Source organism: Ambystoma mexicanum, chromosome 12, assembly GCF_040938575.1.
Source record: "Ambystoma mexicanum isolate Mex_15411 chromosome 12, UKY_AmexF1_1, whole genome shotgun sequence".
NCBI lineage: Eukaryota > Metazoa > Chordata > Amphibia > Caudata > Ambystomatidae > Ambystoma > Ambystoma mexicanum.
Window position 1 is genome coordinate 370,967,499 of NC_090936.1, and position 24,625 is coordinate 370,992,123.

Here is a 24,625-nt window from a genome sequence, read left to right on the forward strand (position 1 = left end):
TGCAACCGGCACACTACTGGCACATCACCACACGCACAGCTTACAATCATGATGCATGTACACTTACCGCTCGACTCCAGACGGGTCTGCCTCTCAAGGACCTGGACGTGGAGCGCTGGAGATATGCGTTCCAGGACCCTCATCTGATCTTCCGACAAGTGGCCCAGGCGCCCCTTAGCATCCGCTGCCTTCAAGAGGCGCCGGGCCTTGTTCAGGGTCCTGGACCTGAAGTCCTCCCAGCGCTTCTTGACATGTTGGAAGTCGCGGACTGCCACCCCCTCCACGTTGATGGCAGTCACGATGTCCGTCCAGATCCGAGTCCGTCCTTCCTTGTCGGCGCGCACACTTCCATAGAGGGCATCATACTGCCCCAGGACTTGCTCCACCAGGACACCAACTTCCCTGGCACTGAAGCTGGTGCCCCTCTGCCTCTCTGGCCGGGGGTTGTCAGTGGTGCCAGATGTTGCAGTGCCCGACATGACAACCCCAGAGGCAGGAGTGGGTGGGCAACTGGGTCCTGGGGCTGGGCTGTGGAGCGATGGAATCCCAGTCGGGAGTCTTCGGTTCCAGCAGGGGTGGTCACAGCAACAGCACCCCTGACTGATGTGCAGGCAGCAAATGGCAGGGCACGTGGGCAGCAGGCAGTCAGGCAGCAGCAGATGGCAGGTGGGAGCGTGCTCCGGGCTCTGGGGGGCAGTAATTCGGCCTTATGGGCAGGAGCGTGGTCTTCCGTGTGCTTACGCGTGGCCAGCTTGATATGGAGTGATTTTGCACGTGAAATTCCTGCACGTCTGCGTGTAAATAGAGGAAAGGCCCTTAGCGCATATGCACGTCAGCACGCATATGCGATTTCATTGGACCAAAGGCTCTTAGCGCATAAGCGCGTCTGTGACGTGACGCGCGCAGGTGTTTCCCTCATTACACGTGATGACAGAGCACACGTGGATTTCCACCAATCGCGTGTGAAACTTCCTGCGCACCCCAGAAATACACGTACCCAGGCCAATCGCGTGTACGCTCACTTCCCTCCGATTACACGCGATGACACTCGGACGTGCAGTTTTACCACGTGTTCTCGCATATGCGATTTCATTGGCCCAAAGGCCACCATGCGCAGCTGTGACGTCACGCGCATGGCCGTAGAGAATGGCGCGTGTTAAAAAAAAGAGATACACGTCCGAGTGTCAAAGCGCGTAATTGGTGGAAATGGCCTCTTCGCTTATGCGCGTCTGTGACGTGTGTATAAAAGGTACATGTAGAACGCCATTTCCTAGTACGTGCTTTTCGTGGAGAGCGAGTGGGTGAAATCTGTACTTCTTGTCAGTTCACACGCGATTTACTTCACGGCGTTTCCAGTTCGTACTCCCTGTTACTTCTGACAGCTTTTTCTCTTTTCCTCTTTTTCCTGGGCCTGTTTCCTCAAACATCGTTCCCTTCTACTGTTGTCCTGTCTCCTCAGACAGCGTACAATTATTCTTTTGGCGGGGGTGTTGCCAATGCGCACATGCGCATATTTTTCACGCTTTTGTTCCTGGCAGACGGTGAGTCGCACACGTATTTAACATCTGTGCTTGCCCCGTGTGTCGCGTACCCCTTCAGAGGTCATTCTAGGCTGCGTGTGACACGCATACGTTCATTCTTGTGTTTCTGGGTGCCACAGCGTAGTGCAGGTTTATTTTTCCACGCACGTGGTCTAGGAGGGGTTGCGTGCACCTTACTTCCCTTTTTTGGGGTGCCTGTGCGTTGCGTGACCCGTCATCTTTCCCCAGGGGTGACATACAGCCTTGCTAGAGCACTAGGGTACGATTACCATCTGGTACCCAACCGCTTTGACCCCCAATTGCCCAGGACAATAGTTCACATCGACTCCCATATGCACAATAACATCAGTGCCATGGCTGGGAGGCGAACAAGCCGTAAGGGTGGCAAAGGTGGCCGAGCCCCAAGTGGTGGCCGTGGTGGATCCGGTAGGGGACGTGGCCGTGACTTGCAGGGTGCCCCTGTGGAGGAGCAGTCAGGGACACCCATGCCCCCCCCTGGTTGAGGTTAACGTGGCTGACACCATCCATGCTCAGCCCTTGTTGGACAAGCCCACTGTGGAACCAGACCTGGCACAGGGTGACTCCATGGCTGACTTCCAGGTCAGCAGGTCTAAGCCACGTGCGCCTGTGAACGTTGGTGTCATCAGGCCACGTGGATCAGGGGCAGCTAGGTCATCTGCTGCCGCGCGTAGGCAGGCTGGGGAGGCTGCAGGGGCAGCTGCGGCTCCATCCACCCCAACTCTCACACACCCAGCCAGGACAGTGTCGGTCCAAGTCCATCATGCTGACATTCCCCCTGACACCATCACACTTGAGCTAATGCCTGCACCAACTCCCATGCTGAGTGTGCAATCCCACGCTCCTGCCCCTAGTATCCAGAGCGGCGTAGGACACTCAGGATCCCCACCAGCTTCCAAGCGGAAGAGGAAGAGTGCTCGTCCAGTAGAGGCTGATGCCCCAGACACGGCTACACAGTCCAGCCCGTCAAGGAAGCCCAGCTTCAATGAGGCCGAACTGAATGCACTGGTAGAGTATGTGTCCGCACATGACCGCGAAATGGTGATTGTTGCAGGATCCAAGACCACACCTGCACAACGTCAGGCACACTGGCAGACCATTGCGGACATCATAAGTGCCCTTGGAATCGTGAGGCGCACAGCTAATGAATGCTACAAGCTCTGGAATGACCTGAAGCGGAGGGCAAAGAATAAGCTGGCCTCAAGTCATTCCGCAACTCTAGTGAGTGGAGGTGGGTCTCCAGCAGACGACATAGAACTCACTCCACATGAGCAGGTTGCTGGGACCTACGTCACGGAGGAACAGATCCAACGCGTGGGAGAACTGGCAGATTACGAGGCATTGTCCGGTGAGTGCACATGCATGTGTGTGTCATCCATGTGCATGGTGTGTGTGGGAGGGCTTCTGTTTGGGTGCCAGGTGAGGGTGTGTGTGCCTGAGTGGTTTGGGTCACCCATGTGCCTCTTCCTATACATTCTGCGCACCAGCATTTGGGTATAGCAGCATCCCTTCTGCCAACATTATACATCCAGCCCAACACCACGCCAGTTGCCCTTGGAGTGTCATCTTGCCACAACATTGTTGCTTATTTACCTCTGTTTATTCAGGCAGATTGTTTGCATACCACCACTTTTACTCGAGATTTCTCAGTCCTATTATCACATGTCTGACATGGCTATGGTACAGTGGACTGGCTTAGTTTCCTGGACATGATTAGTTTAGACATGTCCCTGTGCTATAGGACCATTTTGGACTGGCAGCTGCAGGTTAAACATTTGAACCATTTCAATGAAAAAATCAATTATATTAGCAAACTGGACTGAATGAACAATTGGTGACCTCCTCTCCCTCTTCACTTCATGGCTAGGGTACATGCCATCTGTGTGATGGCATGTGTATTTGACCAGCCAATCACTGGCCAATGTGTGATGCCACTGCTAGGAAGCATGCAGCAAATGTTTTCATCTTCCATCTTGGTGTCATCAATGTGTGCCATCTGCCTCCCCTTCACACGCAGTGACGGTGCATGCATGGGAGGGTTTTAGTCATGTGGGACATGTGTCAATCAAGTACTGTTTCTGTAGCCTCTCAGCCCTAATTGTGTGCCATAGTGCTAATGCCTGTTTCCATTTGTTTTCTTTTATGTCTTTGCAGGGGATGACGCACTTGATACTGCTGGGGTTGTGGAGATGGTGCAGACCCAGGAGGGGTCTGAGGGCCGACCAACCACCAGTGAGGGACGTGCTGTGGTGGTGGGTGAGAACCCACAACTGCTGCAGGTCGTGCTCTCAAGGGGTGTCTCTGGCTACACCTCCCCCGAGCTGTATTCAGGTGTCGATTTGGATGATGAGACCTATGTGCCGTCGCAGGTGAGTGTTCCTGGGAGGGATTCTGTTCTGTCCGACCCACCTGCACCAGGGTTAGAACCCTCAATGGGGATGTCAGTGTTGGCAGGTACGCCTTTGGTGGTTACGGATGCAGGGTCACACTCCGCGACATCTGATCCTGTTCCTGGGCCAGCAGATCAGAGGGGGAATGCAGTCCTGCAGCCTCAGGCAGTGCCGGCACAGCAAGGCGCAGTTCGCCTTGCCCCAGACAGGTGTGGTTCCCGCCGACGTGGTGGCCGTCAGCCACCTGGCAATACCGCATGGGAGCAATCCATATATGGTATGGCAACCCAACAGGCAGCATCATCAGAGATGATGGCTCAGGCCATGGATAGTGTGGCCACTTCCATTGTCCCCCCCGAAAGGCTGATGGAGCGACTACAGCAGGCAACCGACTCCATCTGCCAGTCACACAGGGAGGACATGTTGGCGTCCGACAGGGACAGGCGGGCGGCACTGGCGATTCTGCAGGAAGCCATTTCCATAGAGTCCCAGGGCCACAGGGAAGCCCTGAGGGTGGAACTCCTTCACCTCAGGACGACTCTTGTTGAGCTTGAGGCTTCAACAAACAGAAGGACAGGACAGCAGCTGGAGCGTCTCACACGTACGCTCTCAGCTGAGATGCAGGCAACTAGGGCGGAGGTCCGGGCATCCCGTGAGTTGTTGCATGGGGACCTCCACACACTTATCCTCCAGAACGAGACCTACCACACCCGCATGCTTGCAGCCATGGAGGAACAGACTAGGGCTTTGCGTGGGCTGCCTCCCATAGTGCCACCACCTCCTGATGCAGCTGCAGAGGGTGAGGAGAGCGACAGCAGTGATACTCCCACAATAGGGTAGCCGTGTAGGCCATGAGCCCATGGAGGTGTTTTTTTTTTGCAAGATCCACACAGGTGGGTTTTGGTGTGCACCCTGTCCTCGGACCTCCTGGGTGGCCTCCCCCAACCCCCTAGGCCCATTAATGGTCATTTTTGAATTTTTTTTATTTTTTATTTTTTTTGGGACAGTGGTTGCCTTGTGTGGCTCCTGTGGGCATACGCTGCATTGTGGCTGGGCACATGCAAGCTTGTCATGAATTTGGTTCAGATGCTTGGGTTTTTGTGACACACACCCCTCCTGCTTCCCGTTTCCATGGGCTTGCAAAGGGTGTGCCCAAGTGACATTGACGTACATGGTGACATTGGACTCCCATTCGATGTGTGGGCAGTCTGTAGTCAATACTGTGTATACATTCATAGTGCATATTGTTGTTGTATTGTACACTGCATGGTGTATTGATATGTGCCTCTGCATCCATCTCATCCTCCTAATTTGCAGGTCCATTCCTCATGTCTTCACAATGCGGTCCACCTTGGAACTGGAGTCCATGTTGTAAGCAGTGCACCTACACTCTTGCGTGGCGCTAACACTGTATACTTGGAAGTGTTTGGAGGGATGGCATCATCAGGTAGTGAGGCTAGCAAATTTTTAAGTCTGTAATGTCATGTTTAAGGTAGGTTGGAGGTTGTGTAGGTGATTGGTATTCTTGGTAAGTATTTGGTAAAGTGTGTTGTAGGTCCTGCATTACTGTGAGCATTTCATGTGTGGACATGTTTCCATTAGGGACACTGTAGTTGGTGACACATGGGGCATGTTGTGGGGATTCATTTGTTTCGTCTCACATTGCATGACATGCCATGGTGTGTTGTGTGGCCGTGCCGGGGAGGGGTTGGGTGACATGGCACTGTTTTCATGTAGTATTTTGCGAGTGGGTATTCATTTCTGCAGCATGGAAGTGTCTTTTGATGACACTGCATTGGTGGTGTTTGTGTAGGTAGGGATGCACACATTGTGACACTTCCACATGAACCATCTCAGGCTGCTATGGTTCTGACAGTTGACTGTCCCTTTGTTCGTCTTAATTGTCAGGTCGAGTCATCATTGCTTATCAGATAGTATGTGCCAGGGCTGTGTGCACTCCACTGGGGTGTGATTTCTATGTGAAGTAATTAGCCAGAAGCTGCGTACGGGCTGCCTCCCCCCGTGCCCTCTCCCCTCCCATGCGCAGCGGGCGTGCATGTGGTTGGGGATGTGGGGGCACCACCATGTCCACAGCCAGGCCCCGGCGTGTTGCAACATTGTGCAGGACACATGCTGCCACTATGATCCTGCACACTACTGGGGGCGCATATAACAGCTGCCCGCCAGAACGGTCAAGGGAGCGAAAGCGTGACTTGAGCACTCCGAATGTGCGCTCCACTATGCCCCGGGTTGCAATATGGGCTGTGTTGTATCTTACCTCTGGAGGCGTGATGGGGTTCCGAATTGGCGTCATCATGTGGGTGCTCTGAGGGTAGGCACTGTCCCCTGGTGAGGAGGTGATGGGTATCATTAGTGGGGTAGTGACATAACTCTTCATCTGACATTCATGCATGTGCAGTGGCATTCATACTCACCAAGCAGCCATGTATCGCCATGCCGCCCAGCTTCTAGGTCCCGGCTTAGGGTAGACATTCGGTAAATGAAGCTGTCGTGGGTGGACCCTGGATAGTTGGAATATACTGAGGTGTTGATTCCCTTGGCATTACATACTACCTGCACGTTGATGGAATGCCAGTGCTTGCGGTTCCTATAGATGTGCTCAGATGCCCTGGGGGGACGTAGTGCCACATGGGTGCAGTCAATGGCACCTAGCACTTTTGGGAATTGTGCCACACCGTAGAAATTGAGGGTGGCAGCCTGCCTTTCTGCAGGTGTCCTGGGCAGGTGTATGTGCCTACGGACTGATGGGCGTGCAGTGATGATGTTCAAGACCTGGTGTAGGCAGCGTGACTGCGTGGCCTGTGACACCCCACCCACTATGGCACTTGTCCGCTGAAATGATCCTGTGGCCAAGAAGTGCAGTACATTGAGGACCTTCTCCAGTGGGCTGAGTGCTTGGGAGCACAGGGTGGGTGATGTGAGGTCATCCTCCCACTCACTGACCAGGTCCAGTATTATGTGTGGTGGAAACCTGTACCTCCCATACACCTGGTCATCAGGCATCCCAAAAAGGCTGGTTCTGGGAGTGAAAATTCTGGCCCTCACTATCCTCCTCCTCCTCCTTTGGTAACCCACGGCCACTGCTGCTAGGAACGGTATATTCATCCTGGCGTCTGAGCTTGTTTGTTGTTTGCGCGCACTTTTATGCTGCAAGGGTCGACGTACGCCTGCTTCATGCTGGCGTACGTGTTTCAGGATTGGACCATTTATTTTTCGGCGCGTCGTAGGCGAACGTGTGAATCTTCCCGCCCACCCCAGGAATACACGTAGCACGCTCTCCCAGGCCCAGTCGCGAGTAAATATTCCCGCCCACCCCTGGAATACACGTACCCCACTCTCACAAGCCCAGTCGCGAGTGGAAGTTCACGCGCCCCCCGAAATACACGTACCCAGGCCAATCGCTTGTGGAACTTCCCGCGCACCCCAAAGTACAAGTACCCAGGCCAATCGCATGTGGAACTTCCCGCGCACCCCGTAGTACACGTACCCAGGCCAATCGCGTGTTGAACTTCCCGCGCACCCCGTAGTACACGTACCCAGGCCAATCGCGTGTGGAATTTCCCGCGCACCCCGAAGTACACATACTCAGGCAAATTGCACAGCTGGGGGGTGGGGGTGATAGGGGACATGAGTGGGGGCCTGGTGGAGGCTGCCCATGCACTGCTGGGGGGTGGGGGTGCAGGGGGACATGAGTGGGGGCCTGGTGGAGGGTGTCCCTGCACTGCTGGGGGGTGGGGGTGGTGGTAGACATGTGTGGGGGCCTGGTGGAGGCTGCCCCTGGTGGCTGGGGGGTGGGGGTGATGGGAGACATGAGTGGGGGCCTGGTGGAGGCTGCCCCTGGTGGCTGGGGGGTGGGGGTGGTGGGAGACATGAGTGGGGGCCTGTTGGAGGCTGCCCCTGCACTGCTGGGGGGTGGGGGTGGTGGGAGACATGAGTGGGGGCCTGGTGGAGGCTGCCCCTGCACTGCTGGGGGGTGGGGGTGGTGGGAGACATGAGTGGGGGCCTGGTGGAGGCTGCCCCTGGTGGCTGGGGGGTGGGGGTGGTGGGAGACATGAGTGGGGGCCTGGTGGAGGCTGCCCCTGCACTGCTGGGGGGTGGGGGTGCAGGGGGACATGAGTGGGGGCCTGGTGGAGGGTGCCCCTGCACTGCTGGGGGTGGGGGTGGTGGGAGACATGAGTGGGGGCCTGGTGGAGGCTGCCCCTGGTGGCTGGGGGGTGGGGTGGTGGGAGACATGAGTGGGGGCCTGGTGGAGGCTGCCCCTGCACTGCTGGGGGGTGGGGGTGCAGGGGGACATGAGTGGGGGCCTGGTGGAGGGTGCCCCTGCACTGCTGGGGGTGGGGGTGGTGGGAGACATGAGTGGGGGCCCGGTGGAGGCTGCCCCTGGTGGCTGGGGGGTGGGGGTGCAGGGGGACATGTGTGGGGGCCTGGTGGAGGGTGTCCCTGCACTGTTGGGGGTTGGGGGTGGTGGGAGACATGAGTGGGGGGCTGGTGGAGGCTGCCCCTGCACTGCTGGGGGTGGGGGTGATAGGGGACATGAGTGGGGGCCTGGTGGAGGCTGCCCCTGCACTGCTGGGGGTGGGGGTGCAGGGGGACATGAGTGGGGGCCTGGTGGAGGGTGCCCATGGTGGCTGGGGGGTGGGGATGCAGGGGGAAATCAGTGGGGGCCGGGTGGAGGCTGCCCCTGCACTGCTAGGGGGTGGGGGTGCAGGGGGACATGAGTGGGGGCCTGGTGGAGGGTGCCCATGGTGGCTGGGGGTGGGGGTGCAGGGGGACATGAGTGGGGGCCTGGTGGAGGGTGCCCATGGTGGCTGGGGGGTGGGGGTGCAGGGGGACATGAGTGGGGGCCTGGTGGAGGCTGCCCCTTGTGGCTGGAGGGTGGGGGTGCAGGGGGACATGTGTGGGGGCCTGGTGGAGGGTGTCCCTGCACTGCTGGGGGTTGGGGGTGGTGGGAGACATGAGTGGGGGCCTGGTGGAGGCTGCCCCTGCACTGCTGGGGGGTGGGGGTGATAGGGGACATGAGTGGGGGCCTGGTGGAGGCTGCCCCTGCACTGCTGGGGGTGGGGGTGATAGGGGACATGAGTGGGGGCCTGGTGGAGGGTGCCCATGGTGGCTGGGGGGTGGGGGTGCAGGGGGACATGAGTGGGGGCCTGGTGGAGGGTGCCCATGGTGGCTGGGGGGTGGGGGTGCAGTGGGACATGAGTGGGGGCCTGGTGGAGGGTGCCCATGGTGACTGAGGGGTGGGGGTGCACGGGGACATGAGTGGGGGCCGGGTGGAGGCTGCCTCTGCACTGCTGGGGGGTGGGGGTGCAGGGGGACATGAGTGGGGGCCTGGTGGAGGGTGCCCATGGTGGCTGGGGGGTGGGGGTGCAGGGGGACAAAAGTGGGGGCCTGATGGAGGGTGCCCATGGTGGCTGGGGGGTGGGGGTGCAGGGGGACATGAGTGGGGGCCTGGTGGAGGGTGCCCCTGCACTGCTGGGGGGTGGGGGTGCGGGTAGACATGTGTGGGGGCCTGGTGGAGGCTTCCCCTTGTGGCTGGGGGGTGGGGGTGATGGGAGACATGAGTGGGGGCCTGGTGGAGGCTGCCCCTGGTGGCTGTGGGGTGGGGGTGGTGGGAGACATGAGTGGGGGCCTGGTGGAGGCTGCCCCTGCACTGCTGGGGGGTCGGGGTGATGGGAGACATGAGTGGGGGCCTGGTGGAGGGTGCCCATGGTGGCTGGGGGGTGGGGATGCAGGGGGAAATCAGTGGGGGTCGGGTGGAGGCTGCCCCTGCACTGCTGGGGGGTGGGGGTGCAGAGGGACATGAGTGGGGGCCTGGTGGAGGGTGCCCATGGTGGCTCTGGGGTGGGGGTGCAGGGGGACATGAGTGGGGGCCTGGTGGAGGCTGCCCCTCCACTGCTGGCGGGTGGGGGTGGTGGGAGACATGAGTGGGGGCCTGGTGGAGGCTGCCCCTGGTGGCTGGGGGTGGGGGTGCAGGGGGACATGTGTGGGGGCCTGGTGGAGGGTGCCCCTGCACTGCTGGGGGTTGGGGGTGGTGGGAGACATGAGTGGGGGCCTGGTGGAGGCTGCGCCTGCACTGCTGGGGGGTGGGGGAGATAGGGGACATGAGTGGGGGCCTGGTGGAGGCTGCCCCTGCACTGCTGGGGGTGGGGGTGCAGGGGGACATGAGTGGGGGCCTGGTGGAGGGTGCCCATGGTGACTGGGGGGTGGGGGTGCAGGGGGACATGAGTGGGGGCCGGGTGGAGGCTGCCCCTGCACTGCTGGGGGTGGGGGTGCAGGGGGACATGAGTGGGGGCCTGGTGGAGGGTGCCCATGGTGGCTGGGGGGTGGGGGTGCAGGGGGACATGAGTGGGGGCCTGATGGAGGGTGCCCATGGTGGCTGGGGGGTGGGGGTGCAGGAGGACATGAGTGGGGGCCTGGTGGAGGGTGCCCCTGCACTGCTGGGGGGTGGGGGTGGGGGTAGACATGTGTGGGGGCCTGGTGGAGGCTGCCCCTTGTGGCTGGGGGGTGGGGGTGATGGGAGACATGAGTGGGGACCTGGTGGAGGCTGCCCCTGGTGGCTGGGGGGTGGGGGTGGTGGGAGACATGAGTGGGGGCCTGGTGGAGGCTGCCCCTGCACTGCTGGGGGGTGGGGGTGATAGGGGACATGAGTGGGGGCCTGGTGGAGGCTGCCCCTGCACTGCTGGGGGGTGGGGGTGATGGGAGACATGAATGGGGGCCTGGTGGAGGCTGCCCCTGCACTGCAGGGAGGTGGGGGTGATAGGGGACATGAGTGGGGGCCTGGTGGAGGCTGCCCCTGCACTGCTGGGGGGTGGGGGTGGTGGTAGACATGTGTGGGGGCCTGGTGGAGGCTGCCCCTGGTGACTGGGGGGTGGGGATGGTGGGAGACATGAGTGGGGGCCTGGTGGAGGCTGCCTCTGCACTGCTGGGGGGTGGGGGTGGGGGTAGACATGTGTGGGGGCCTGGTGGAGGCTGCCCCTTGTGGCTGGGGGGTGGGGGTGATGGGAGACATGAGTGGGGACCTGGTGGAGGCTGCCCCTGGTGGCTGGGGGGTGGGGGTGGTGGGAGACATGAGTGGGGGCCTGGTGGAGGCTGCCCCTGCACTGCTGGGGGGTGGGGGTGATAGGGGACATGAGTGGGGGCCTGGTGGAGGCTGCCCCTGCACTGCTGGGGGGGTGGGGGTGATGGGAGACATGAATGGGGGCCTGGTGGAGGCTGCCCCTGCACTGCTGGGAGGTGGGGGTGATAGGGGACATGAGTGGGGGCCTGGTGGAGGCTGCCCCTCGTGGCTTGGGGGTGGTGGGAGACATGAGTGGGGGCCTGGTGGAGGCTGCCCCTGCACTGCTGGGGGGTGGGGGTGGTGGTAGACATGTGTGGGGGCCTGGTGGAGGCTGCCCCTGGTGACTGGGGGGTGGGGGTGGTGGGAGACATGAGTGGGGGCCTGGTGGAGGCTGCCCCTGCACTGCTGGGGGGTGGGGGTGGTGGGAGACATGAGTGGGGGCCTGGTGGAGGCTGCCCCTGGTGGCTGGGGGGTGGGGGTGGTGGGAGACATGAGTGGGGGCCTGGTGGAGGCTGCCCCTGCACTGCTGGGGGGTGGGGGTGCAGGGGGACATGAGTGGGGGCCTGGTGGAGGCTGCCCCTGGTGGCTGTGGGGTGGGGGTGGTGGGAGACATGAGTGGGGGCCTGGTGGAGGCTGCCCCTGGTGGCTGGGGGGTGGGGGTGGTGGGAGACATGAGTGGGGGCCTGGTGGAGGCTGCCCCTGGTGGCTGGGGGTGGGGGTGCAGGGGGAAATGTGTGGGGGCCTGGTGGAGGGTGTCCCTGCACTGCTGGGGGGTGGGGATGGTAGTAGACGTGTGGGGGCCTGGTGGAGGCTGCCCCTGGTGGCCGGGGGTGGGGGTGATGGGAGACATGAGTGGGGGCCTGGTGGAGGCTGCCCCTGGTGGCTGGGGGGTGGGGGTGGTGGGAGACATGAGTGGGGGCCTGGTGGAGGCTGCCCCTGCACTGCTGGGGGGTGGGGGTGATAGGGGACATGAGTGGGGGCCTGGTGGAGGCTGCCCCTGGTGGCTGGGGGTGGGGGTGGGGGGAGACATGAGTGGGAGGCTGCCCCTGCACTGGTGGGGGTGATAGGGGGACATGAGTGGGGGCCTGGTGGAGGCTGCCCCTGGTGGCTGGGGGGTGGGGGTGATGGGAGACATGAGTGGGGGCCTGGTGGAGGCTGCCCCTGGTGGCTGGGGGGTGGGGGTGGTGGGAGACGTGAGTGGGGGCCTGGTGGAGGCTGCCCCTGCACTGCTGGGGGGTGGGGGTGCAGGGGGACATGAGTGGGGGCTGGTGGAGGGTGCCCCTGCACTGCTGGGGGGTGGGGGTGGTGGGAGACATGAGTGGGGGCCTGGTGGAGGCTGCCCCTGCGCTGCTGGGGGGTGGGGGTGGTGGGAGACATGAGTGGGGGCCTGGTGGAGGCTGCCCCTGGTGGCTGGGGGTGGGGGTGCAGGGGGACATGTGTGGGGGTGGGAGACATGAATGGGGGCCTGGTGGAGGCTGCCCCTGCACTGCTGGGGGGTGGGGGTGATAGGGGACATGAGTGGGGGCCTGGTGGAGGCTGCCCCTGCACTGCTGGGGGGTGGGGGTGATGGGAGACATGAGTGGGGGCCTGGTGGAGGCTGCCCCTGCACTGCTGGGGGGTGGGGGTGATAGGGGACATGAGTGGGGGCCTGGTGGAGGCTGCCCGTGGTGGCTGGGGCGTGGGGGTGGTGGGAGACATGAGCGGGGGCCTGGTGGAGGCTGCCCCTGCACTGCTGGGGGGTGGGGGTGGTGGTAGACATGTGTGGGGGCCTGGTGGAGGCTGCCCCTGGTGGCTGGGGGGTGGGGTTGGTGGGAGACATGAGTGGGGGCCTGGTGGAGGCTGCCCCTGCACTGCTGGGGGGTGGGGGTGGTGGGAGACATGAGTGGGGGCCTGGTGGAGGCTGCCCCTGGTGGCTGGGGGGTGGGGGTGGTGGGAGACATGAGTGGGGGCCTGGTGGAGGCTGCCCCTGCACTGCTGGGGGGTGGGGGTGCAGGGGGACATGAGTGGGGGCCTGGTGGAGGCTGCCCCTGGTGGCTGGGGGGTGGGGGTGCAGGGGGACATGAGTGGGGGCCTGATGGAGGGTGCCCATGGTGGCTGGGGGGTGGGGGTGCAGGGGGACATGAGTGGGGGCCTGGTGGAGGGTGCCCCTGCACTGCTGGGGGGTGAGGGTGGGGGTAGACATGTGTGGGGGCCTGGTGGAGGCTGCCCCTTGTGGCTGGGGGGTGGGGTGATGGGAGACATGAGTGGGGACCTGGTGGAGGCTGCCCCTGGTGGCTGGGGGGTGGGGGTGGTGGGAGACATGAGTGGGGGCCTGGTGGAGGCTGCCCCTGCACTGCTGGGGGGTGGGGGTGATAGGGGACATGAGTGGGGGCCTGGTGGAGGCTGCCCCTGCACTGCTGGGGGGTGGGGGTGATGGGAGACATGAATGGGGGCCTGGTGGAGGCTGCCCCTGCACTGTTGGGAGGTGGGGGTGATAGGGGACATGAGTGGGGGCCTGGTGGAGGCTGCCCCTCGTGGCTTGGGGGTGGTGAGAGACATGAGTGGGGGCCTGGTGGAGGCTGCCCCTGCACTGCTGGGGGTGGGGGTGGTGGTAGACATGTGTGGGGGCCTGGTGGAGGCTGCCCCTGGTGACTGGGGGGTGGGGGTGGTGGGAGACATGAGTGGGGGCCTGGTGGAGGCTGCCCCTGCACTGCTGGGGGGTGCGGGTGGTGGGAGACATGAGTGGGGGCCTGGTGGAGGCTGCCCCTGGTGGCTGGGGGGTGGGGGTGGTGGGAGACATGAGTGGGGGCCTGGTGGTGGCTGCCCCTGCACTGCTGGGGGGTGGGGGTGCAGGGGGACATGAGTGGGGGCCTGGTGGAGGCTGCCCCTGGTGGCTGGGGGGTGGGGGTGGTGGGAGACATGAGTGGGGGCCTGGTGGAGGCTGCCCCTGGTGGCTGGGGGGTGGGGGTGGTGGGAGACATGAGTGGGGGCCTGGTGGAGGCTGCCCCTGGTGGCTGGGGGGTGGGGGTGCAGGGGGACATGTGTGGGGGCCTGGTGGAGGGTGTCCCTGCACTGCTGGGGGGTGGGGATGGTAGTAGACGTGTGGGAGCCTGGTGGAGGCTGCCCCTGGTGGCCGGGGGTGGGGGTGATGGGAGACATGAGTGGGGGCCTGGTGGAGGCTGCCCCTGGTGGCTGGGGGGTGGTGGTGGTGGGAGACATGAGTGGGGGCCTGGTGGAGGCTGCCCCTGCACTGCTGGGGGGTGGGGGTGATAGGGGACATGAGTGGGGGCCTGGTGGAGGCTGCCCCTGGTGGCTGGGGCTGGGGGTGGGGGTGGGGGGAGACATGAGTGGGAGGCTGCCCCTGCACTGCTGGGGGGCGATAGGGGGACATGAGTGGGGGCCTGGTGGAGGCTGCCCCTGGTGGCTGGGGGGTGGGGGTGATGGGAGACATGAGTGGGGGCCTGGTGGAGGCTGCCCCTGGTGGCTGGGGGGTGGGGGTGGTGGGAGACGTGAGTGGGGGCCTGGTGGAGGATGCCCCTGCACTGCTGGGGGGTGGGGGTGGTGGGAGACATGAGTGGGGGCCTGGTGGAGAATGCCCCTGGTGGCTGGGGGGTGGTGGGAGACATGAGTGGGGGCCTGGTGGAGACTGCCCCTGCACTGCTGGGGGGTGGGGGTGCAGGGGGACATGAGTGGGGGCTGGTGGAGGGTGCCCCTGCACTGCTGGGGGGTGGGGGTGGTGGGAGACATGAGTGGGGGCCTGGTGGAGGCTGCCCCTGCGCTGCTGGGGGGTGGGGGTGGTGGGAGACATGAGTGGGGGCCTGGTGGAGGCTGCCCCTGGTGGCTGGGGGTGGGGGTGCAGGGGGACATGTGTGGGGGTGGGAGACATGAATGGGGGCCTGGTGGAGGCTGCCCCTGCACTGCTGGGGGGTGGGGGTGATAGGGGACATGAGTGGGGGCCTGGTGGAGGCTGCCCCTGCACTGCTGGGGGGTGGGGGTGCAGGGGGACATGAGTGGGGGCCTGGTGGAGGCTGCCCCTGGTGGCTGTGGGGTGGGGGTGGTGGGAGACATGAGTGGGGGCCTGCCTGGTGGAGGCTGCCCCTGGTGGCTGGGGGGTGGGGGTGGTGGGAGACATGAGTGGGGGCCTGGTGGAGGCTGCCCCTGGTGGCTGGGGGTGGGGGTGCAGGGGGACATGTGTGGGGGCCTGGTGGAGGGTGCCCCTGCACTGCTGGGGGGTGGGGGTGCGGGTAGACATGTGTGGGGGCCTGGTGGAGGCTGCCCCTTGTGGCTGGGGGGTGGGGGTGATGGGAGACATGAGTGGGGGCCTGGTGGAGGCTGCCCCTGGTGGCTGTGGGGTGGGGGTGGTGGGAGACATGAGTGGGGGCCTGGTGGAGGCTGCCCCTGCACTGCTGGGGGGTGGGGGTGATAGGGGACATGAGTGGGGGCCTGGTGGAGGCTGCCCCTGCCCTGCTGGGGGGTCGGGGTGATGGGAGACATGAGTGGGGGCCTGGTGGAGGGTGCCCATGGTGGCTGGGGGGTGGGGATGCAGGGGGAAATCAGTGGGGGTCGGGTGGAGGCTGCCCCTGCACTGCTGGGGGGTGGGGGTGCAGGGGGACATGAGTGGGGGCCTGGTGGAGGGTGCCCATGGTGGCTGGGGGGTGGGGGTGCAGGGGGATATGAGTGGGGGCCTGGTGGAGGCTGCCCCTCCACTGCTGGCGGGTGGGGGTGGTGGGAGACATGAGTGGGGGCCTGATGGAGGGTGCCCATGGTGGCTGGGGGGTGGGGGTGCAGGGGGACATGAGTGGGGGCCTGGTGGAGGGTGCCCCTGCACTGCTGGGGGTTGGGGGTGGGGGTAGACATGTGTGGGGGCCTGGTGGAGGCTGCCCCTTGTGGCTGGGGGGTGGGGGTGATGGGAGACATGAGTGGGGACCTGGTGGAGGCTGCCCCTGGTGGCTGGGGGGTGGGGGTGGTGGGAGACATGAGTGGGGGCCTGGTGGAGGCTGCCCCTGCACTGCTGGGGGGTGGGGGTGATAGGGGACATGAGTGGGGGCCTGGTGGAGGCTGCCCCTGCACTGCTGGGGGGTGGGGGTGATGGGAGACATGAATGGGGGCCTGGTGGAGGCTGCCCCTGCACTGCTGGGAGGTGGGGGTGATAGGGGACATGAGTGGGGGCCTGGTGGAGGCTGCCCCTCGTGGCTTGGGGGTGGTGGGAGACATGAGTGGGGGCCTGGTGGAGGCTGCCCCTGCACTGCTGGGGGGTGGGGGTGGTGGTAGACATGTGTGGGGGCCTGGTGGAGGCTGCCCCTAGTGACTGGGGGGTGGGGGTGGTGGGAGACATGAGTGGGGGCCTGGTGGAGGCTGCCCCTGCACTGCTGGGGGGTGGGGGTGGTGGGTGACATGAGTGGGGGCCTGGTGGAGGCTGCCCCTGGTGGCTGGGGGGTGGGGGTGGTGGGAGACATGAGTGGGGGCCTGGTGGAGGCTGCCCCTGCACTGCTGGGGGGTGGGGGTGCAGGGGGACATGAGTGGGGGCCTGGTGGAGGCTGCCCCTGGTGGCTGTGGGGTGGGGGTGGTGGGAGACATGAGTGGGGGCCTGGTGGAGGCTGCCCCTGGTGGCTGGGGGGTGGGGGTGGTGGGAGACATGAGTGGGGGCCTGGTGGAGACTGCCCCTGGTGGCTGGGGGTGGGGGTGCAGGGGGACATGTGCTGGGGCCTGGTGGAGGGTGTCCCTGCACTGCTGGGGGGTGGGGATGGTAGTAGACGTGTGGGGGCCTGGTGGAGGCTGCCCCTGGTGGCCGGGGGTGGGGGTGATGGGAGACATGAGTGGGGGCCTGGTGGAGGCTGCCCCTGCACTGCTGGGGGGTGGGGGTGCAGGGGGACATGAGTGGGGGCCTGGTGGAGGCTGCCCCTGGTGGCTGTGGGGTGGGGGTGGTGGGAGACATGAGTGGGGGCCTGGTGGAGGCTGCCCCTGGTGGCTGGGGGGTGGGGGTGGTGGGAGACATGAGTGGGGGCCTGGTGGAGGCTGCCCCTGCACTGCTGGGGGGTGGGGGTGATAGGGGACATGAGTGGGGGCCTGGTGGAGGCTGCCCCTGGTGGCTGGGGGTGGGGGGAGACATGAGTGGGAGGCTGCCCCTGCACTGCTGGGTGGTGGGGGTGATAGGGGGACATGAGTGGGGGCCTGGTGGAGGCTGCCCCTGGTGGCTGGGGGGTGGGGGTGATGGGAGACATGAGTGGGGGCCTGGTGGAGGCTGCCCCTGGTGGCTGGGGGGTGGGGGTGGTGGGAGACGTGATTGGGGGCCTGGTGGAGGCTGCCCCTGCACTGCTGGGGGGTGGGGGTGGTCGGAGACATGAGTGGGGGCCTGGTAGAGAATGCCCCTGGTGGCTGGGGGGTGGGGGTGGTGGGAGACATGAGTGGGGGCCTGGTGGAGGCTGCCCCTGCACTGCTGGGGGGTGGGGGTGCAGGGGGACATGAGTGGGGGCTGGTGGAGGGTGCCCCTGCACTGCTGGGGGGTGGGGGTGGTGGGAGACATGAGTGGGGGGCCTGGTGGAGGCTGCCTCTGCACTGCTGGGGGGTGGGGGTGATAGGGGACATGAGTGGGGGCCTGGTGGAGGCTGCCCCTGCACTGCTGGGGGGTGGGGGTGATGGGAGACATGAGTGGGGGCCTGGTGGAGGCTGCCCCTGCACTGCTGGGGGGTGGGGGTGATAGGGGACATGAGTGGGGGCCTGGTGGAGGCTGCCCGTGGTGGCTGGGGCGTGGGGGTGGTGGGAGACATGAGCGGGGGCCTGGTGGAGGCTGCCCCTGCACTGCTGGGGGGTGGGGGTGGTGGTAGACATGTGTGGGGGCCTGGTGGAGGCTGCCCCTGGTGGCTGGGGGGTGGGGTTGGTGGGAGACATGAGTGGGGGCCTGGTGGAGGCTGCCCCTGCACTGCTGGGGGGTGGGGGTGGTGGGAGACATGAGTGGGGGCCTGGTGGAGGCTGCCCCTGGTGGCTGGGGGGTGGGGGTGGTGGGAGACATGAGTGGGGGCCTGGTGGAGGCTGCCCCTGCACTGCTGGGGGGTGGGGGTGCAGGGGGACATGAGTGGGGGCCTGGTGGAGGCTGCCCCTGGTGGCTGGGGGGTGGGGGTGCAGGGGGACATGAGTGGGGGCCTGATGGAGGGTGCCCATGGTGGCTGGGGGGTGGGGGTGCAGGGGGACATGAGTGGGGGCCTGGTGGAGGGTGCCCCTGCACTGCTGGGGGGTGAGGGTGGGGGTAGACATGTGTGGGGGCCTGGTGGAGGCTGCCCCTTGTGGCTGGGGGGTGGGGGTGATGGGAGACATGAGTGGGGACCTGGTGGAGGCTGCCCCTGGTGGCTGGGGGGTGGGGGTGGTGGGAGACATGAGTGGGGGCCTGGTGGAGGCTGCCCCTGCACTGCTGGGGGGTGGGGGTGATAGGGGACATGAGTGGGGGCCTGGTGGAGGCTGCCCCTGCACTGCTGGGGGGTGGGGGTGATGGGAGACATGAATGGGGGCCTGGTGGAGGCTGCCCCTGCACTGTTGGGAGGTGGGGGTGATAGGGGACATGAGTGGGGGCCTGGTGGAGGCTGCCCCTCGTGGCTTGGGGGTGGTGGGAGACATGAGTGGGGGCCTGGTGGAGGCTGCCCCTGCACTGCTGGGGGTGGGGGTGGTGGTAGACATGTGTGGGGGCCTGGTGGAGGCTGCCCCTGGTGACTGGGGGGTGGGGGTGGTGGGAGACATGAGTGGGGGCCTGGTGGAGGCTGCCCCTGCACTGCTGGGGGGTGCGGGTGGTGGGAGACATGAGTGGGGGCCTGGTGGAGGCTGCCCCTGGTGGCTGGGGGGTGGGGGTGGTGGGAGACATGAGTGGGGGCCTGGTGGTGGCTGCCCCTGCACTGCTGGGGGGTGGGGGTGCAGGGGGACATGAGTGGGGGCCTGGTGGAGGCTGCCCCTGGTGGCTCTGGGGTGGGGGTGGTGGGAGACATGAGTGGGGGCCTGGTGGAGGCTGCCCCTGGTGGCTGGGGGGTGGGGGTGGTGGGAGACATGAGTGGGGGCCTGGTGGAGGCTGCCCCTGGTGGCTGGGGGGTGGGGGTGCAGGGGGACATGTGTGGGGGCCTGGTGGAGGGTGTCCCTGCACTGCTGGGGGGTGGGGATGGTAGTAGACGTGTGGGAGCCTGGTGGAGGCTGCCCCTGGTGGCCGGGGGTGGGGGTGATGGGAGACATGAGTGGGGGCCTGGTGGAGGCTGCCCCTGGTGGCTGGGGGGTGGTGGTGGTGGGAGACATGAGTGGGGGCCTGGTGGAGGCTGCCCCTGCACTGCTGGGGGGTGGGGGTGATAGGGGACATGAGTGGGGGCCTGGTGGAGGCTGCCCCTGGTGGCTGGGGCTGGGGGTGGGGGTGGGGGGAGACATGAGTGGGAGGCTGCCCCTGCACTGCTGGGGGGCGATAGGGGGACATGAGTGGGGGCCTGGTGGAGGCTGCCCCTGGTGGCTGGGGGGTGGGGGTGATGGGAGACATGAGTGGGGGCCTGGTGGAGGCTGCCCCTGGTGGCTGGGGGGTGGGGGTGGTGGGAGACGTGAGTGGGGGCCTGGTGGAGGATGCCCCTGCACTGCTGGGGGGTGGGGGTGGTGGGAGACATGAGTGGGGGCCTGGTGGAGAATGCCCCTGGTGGCTGGGGGGTGGGGGTGGTGGGAGACATGAGTGGGGGCCTGGTGGAGACTGCCCCTGCACTGCTGGGGGGTGGGGGTGCAGGGGGACATGAGTGGGGGCTGGTGGAGGGTGCCCCTGCACTGCTGGGGGGTGGGGGTGGTGGGAGACATGAGTGGGGGCCTGGTGGAGGCTGCCCCTGCGCTGCTGGGGGGTGGGGGTGGTGGGAGACATGAGTGGGGGCCTGGTGGAGGCTGCCCCTGGTGGCTGGGGGTGGGGGTGCAGGGGGACATGTGTGGGGGTGGGAGACATGAATGGGGGCCTGGTGGAGGCTGCCCCTGCACTGCTGGGGGGTGGGGGTGATAGGGGACATGAGTGGGGGCCTGGTGGAGGCTGCCCCTGCACTGCTGGGGGGTGGGGGTGCAGGGGGACATGAGTGGGGGCCTGGTGGAGGCTGCCCCTGGTGGCTGTGGGGTGGGGGTGGTGGGAGACATGAGTGGGGGCCTGCCTGGTGGAGGCTGCCCCTGGTGGCTGGGGGGTGGGGGTGGTGGGAGACATGAGTGGGGGCCTGGTGGAGGCTGCCCCTGGTGGCTGGGGGTGGGGGTGCAGGGGGACATGTGTGGGGGCCTGGTGGAGGGTGCCCCTGCACTGCTGGGGGGTGGGGGTGCGGGTAGACATGTGTGGGGGCCTGGTGGAGGCTGCCCCTTGTGGCTGGGGGGTGGGGGTGATGGGAGACATGAGTGGGGGCCTGGTGGAGGCTGCCCCTGGTGGCTGTGGGGTGGGGGTGGTGGGAGACATGAGTGGGGGCCTGGTGGAGGCTGCCCCTGCACTGCTGGGGGGTGGGGGTGATAGGGGACATGAGTGGGGGCCTGGTGGAGGCTGCCCCTGCCCTGCTGGGGGGTCGGGGTGATGGGAGACATGAGTGGGGGCCTGGTGGAGGGTGCCCATGGTGGCTGGGGGGTGGGGATGCAGGGGGAAATCAGTGGGGGTCGGGTGGAGGCTGCCCCTGCACTGCTGGGGGGTGGGGGTGCAGGGGGACATGAGTGGGGGCCTGGTGGAGGGTGCCCATGGTGGCTGGGGGGTGGGGGTGCAGGGGGATATGAGTGGGGGCCTGGTGGAGGCTGCCCCTCCACTGCTGGCGGGTGGGGGTGGTGGGAGACATGAGTGGGGGCCTGATGGAGGGTGCCCATGGTGGCTGGGGGGTGGGGGTGCAGGGGGACATGAGTGGGGGCCTGGTGGAGGGTGCCCCTGCACTGCTGGGGGTTGGGGGTGGGGGTAGACATGTGTGGGGGCCTGGTGGAGGCTGCCCCTTGTGGCTGGGGGGTGGGGGTGATGGGAGACATGAGTGGGGACCTGGTGGAGGCTGCCCCTGGTGGCTGGGGGGTGGGGGTGGTGGGAGACATGAGTGGGGGCCTGGTGGAGGCTGCCCCTGCACTGCTGGGGGGTGGGGGTGATAGGGGACATGAGTGGGGGCCTGGTGGAGGCTGCCCCTGCACTGCTGGGGGGTGGGGGTGATGGGAGACATGAATGGGGGCCTGGTGGAGGCTGCCCCTGCACTGCTGGGAGGTGGGGGTGATAGGGGACATGAGTGGGGGCCTGGTGGAGGCTGCCCCTCGTGGCTTGGGGGTGGTGGGAGACATGAGTGGGGGCCTGGTGGAGGCTGCCCCTGCACTGCTGGGGGGTGGGGGTGGTGGTAGACATGTGTGGGGGCCTGGTGGAGGCTGCCCCTAGTGACTGGGGGGTGGGGGTGGTGGGAGACATGAGTGGGGGCCTGGTGGAGGCTGCCCCTGCACTGCTGGGGGGTGGGGGTGGTGGGTGACATGAGTGGGGGCCTGGTGGAGGCTGCCCCTGGTGGCTGGGGGGTGGGGGTGGTGGGAGACATGAGTGGGGGCCTGGTGGAGGCTGCCCCTGCACTGCTGGGGGGTGGGGGTGCAGGGGGACATGAGTGGGGGCCTGGTGGAGGCTGCCCCTGGTGGCTGTGGGGTGGGGGTGGTGGGAGACATGAGTGGGGGCCTGGTGGAGGCTGCCCCTGGTGGCTGGGGGGTGGGGGTGGTGGGAGACATGAGTGGGGGCCTGGTGGAGACTGCCCCTGGTGGCTGGGGGTGGGGGTGCAGGGGGACATGTGCTGGGGCCTGGTGGAGGGTGTCCCTGCACTGCTGGGGGGTGGGGATGGTAGTAGACGTGTGGGGGCCTGGTGGAGGCTGCCCCTGGTGGCCGGGGGTGGGGGTGATGGGAGACATGAGTGGGGGCCTGGTGGAGGCTGCCCCTGGTGGCTGGGGGGTGGGGGTGGTGGGAGACATGAGTGGGGGCCTGGTGGAGGCTGCCCCTGCACTGCTGGGGGGTGGGGGTGATAGGGGACATGAGTGGGGGCCTGGTGGAGGCTGCCCCTGGTGGCTGGGGGTGGGGGGAGACATGAGTGGGAGGCTGCCCCTGCACTGCTGGGTGGTGGGGGTGATAGGGGGACATGAGTGGGGGCCTGGTGGAGGCTGCCCCTGGTGGCTGGGGGGTGGGGGTGATGGGAGACATGAGTGGGGGCCTGGTGGAGGCTGCCCCTGGTGGCTGGGGGGTGGGGGTGGTGGGAGACGTGATTGGGGGCCTGGTGGAGGCTGCCCCTGCACTGCTGGGGGGTGGGGGTGGTCGGAGACATGAGTGGGGGCCTGGTGGAGAATGCCCCTGGTGGCTGGGGGGTGGGGGTGGTGGGAGACATGAGTGGGGGCCTGGTGGAGGCTGCCCCTGCACTGCTGGGGGGTGGGGGTGCAGGGGGACATGAGTGGGGGCTGGTGGAGGGTGCCCCTGCACTGCTGGGGGGTGGGGGTGGTGGGAGACATGAGTGGGGGCCTGGTGGAGGCTGCCTCTGCACTGCTGGGGGGTGGGGGTGATAGGGGACATGAGTGGGGGCCTGGTGGAGGCTGCCCCTGCACTGCTGGGGGGTGGGGGTGATGGGAGACATGAGTGGGGGCCTGGTGGAGGCTGCCCCTGCACTGCTGGGGGGTGGGGGTGATAGGGGACATGAGTGGGGGCCTGGTGGAGGCTGCCCCTGGTGGCTGGGGCGTGGGGGTGGTGGGAGACATGATTGGGGGCCTGGTGGAGGCTGCCCCTGCACTGCTGGGGGGTGGGGGTGGTGGTAGACATGTGTGGGGGCCTGGTGGAGGCTGCCCCTGGTGGCTGGGGGGTGGGGTTGGTGGGAGACATGAGTGGGGGCCTGGTGGAGGCTGCCCCTGCACTGCTGGGGGGTGGGGGTGGTGGGAGACATGAGTGGGGGCCTGGTGGAGGCTGCCCCTGGTGGCTGGGGGGTGGGGGTGGTGGGAGACATGAGTGGGGGCCTGGTGGAGGCTGCCCCTGCACTGCTGGGGGGTGGGGGTGCAGGGGGACATGAGTGGGGGCCTGGTGGAGGCTGCCCCTGGTGGCTGGGGGGTGGGGGTGCAGGGGGACATGAGTGGGGGCCTGATGGAGGGTGCCCATGGTGGCTGGGGGGTGGGGGTGCAGGGGGACATGAGTGGGGGCCTGGTGGAGGGTGCCCCTGCACTGCTGGGGGGTGGGGGTGGGGGTAGACATGTGTGGGGGCCTGGTGGAGGCTGCCCCTTGTGGCTGGGGGGTGGGGGTGATGGGAGACATGAGTGGGGACCTGGTGGAGGCTGCCCCTGGTGGCTGGGGGGGGGGTGGTGGGAGACATGAGTGGGGGCCTGGTGGAGGCTGCCCCTGCACTGCTGGGGGGTGGGGGTGATAGGGGACATGAGTGGGGGCCTGGTGGAGGCTGCCCCTGCACTGCTGGGGGGTGGGGGTGATGGGAGACATGAATGGGGGCCTGCTGGAGGCTGCCCCTGCACTGCTGGGAGGTGGGGGTGATAGGGGACATGAGTGGGGGCCTGGTGGAGGCTGCCCCTCGTGGCTTGGGGGTGGTGGGAGACATGAGTGGGGGCCTGGTGGAGGCTGCCCCTGCACTGCTGGGGGGTGGGGGTGGTGGTAGACATGTGTGGGGGCCTGGTGGAGGCTGCCCCTGGTGACTGGGGGGTGGGGGTGGTGGGAGACATGAGTGGGGGCCTGGTGGAGGCTGCCCCTGCACTGCTGGGGGGGTGCGGGTGGTGGGAGACATGAGTGGGGGCCTGGTGGAGGCTGCCCCTGGTGGCTGGGGGGTGGGGCTGGTGGGAGACATGAGTGGGGGCCTGGTGGAGGCTGCCCCTGCACCGCTGGGGGGTGGGGGTGCAGGGGGACATGAGTGGGGGCCTGGTGGAGGCTGCCCCTGGTGGCTGTGGGGTGGGGGTGGTGGGAGACATGAGTGGGGGCCTGGTGGAGGCTGCCCCTGGTGGCTGGGGGGTGGGGGTGGTGGGAGACATGAGTGGGGGCCTGGTGGAGGCTGCCCCTGGTGGCTTGGGGTTGGGGGTGCAGGGGGACATGTGTGGGGGCCTGGTGGAGGGTGTCCCTGCACTGCTGGGGGGTGGGGATGGTAGTAGACGTGTGGGGGCCTGGTGGAGGCTGCCCCTGGTGGCCGGGGGTGGGGGTGATGGGAGACATGAGTGGGGGCCTGGTGGAGGCTGCCCCTGGTGGCTGGGGGGTGGGGGTGGTGGGAGACATGAGTGGGGGCCTGGTGGAGGCTGCCCCTGCACTGCTGGGGGGTGGGGGTGATAGGGGACATGAGTGGGGGCCTGGTGGAGGCTGCCCCTGGTGGCTGGGGGTGGGGGTGGGGGGAGACATGAGTGGGAGGCTGCCCCTGCACTGCTGGGGGGTGGGGGTGATAGGGGGACATGAGTGGGGGCCTGGTGGAGGCTGCCCCTGGTGGCTGGGGGTGGGGGTGATGGGAGACATGAGTGGGGGCCTGGTGGAGGCTGCCCCTGGTGGCTGGGGGGTGGGGGTGGTGGGAGACGTGAGTGGGCGCCTGGTGGAGGCTGCCCCTGCACTGCTGGGGGGTGGGGGTGGTGGGAGACATGAGTGGGGGCCTGGTGGAGAATGCCCCTGGTGGCTGGGGGGTGGGGGTGGTGGGAGACATGAGTGG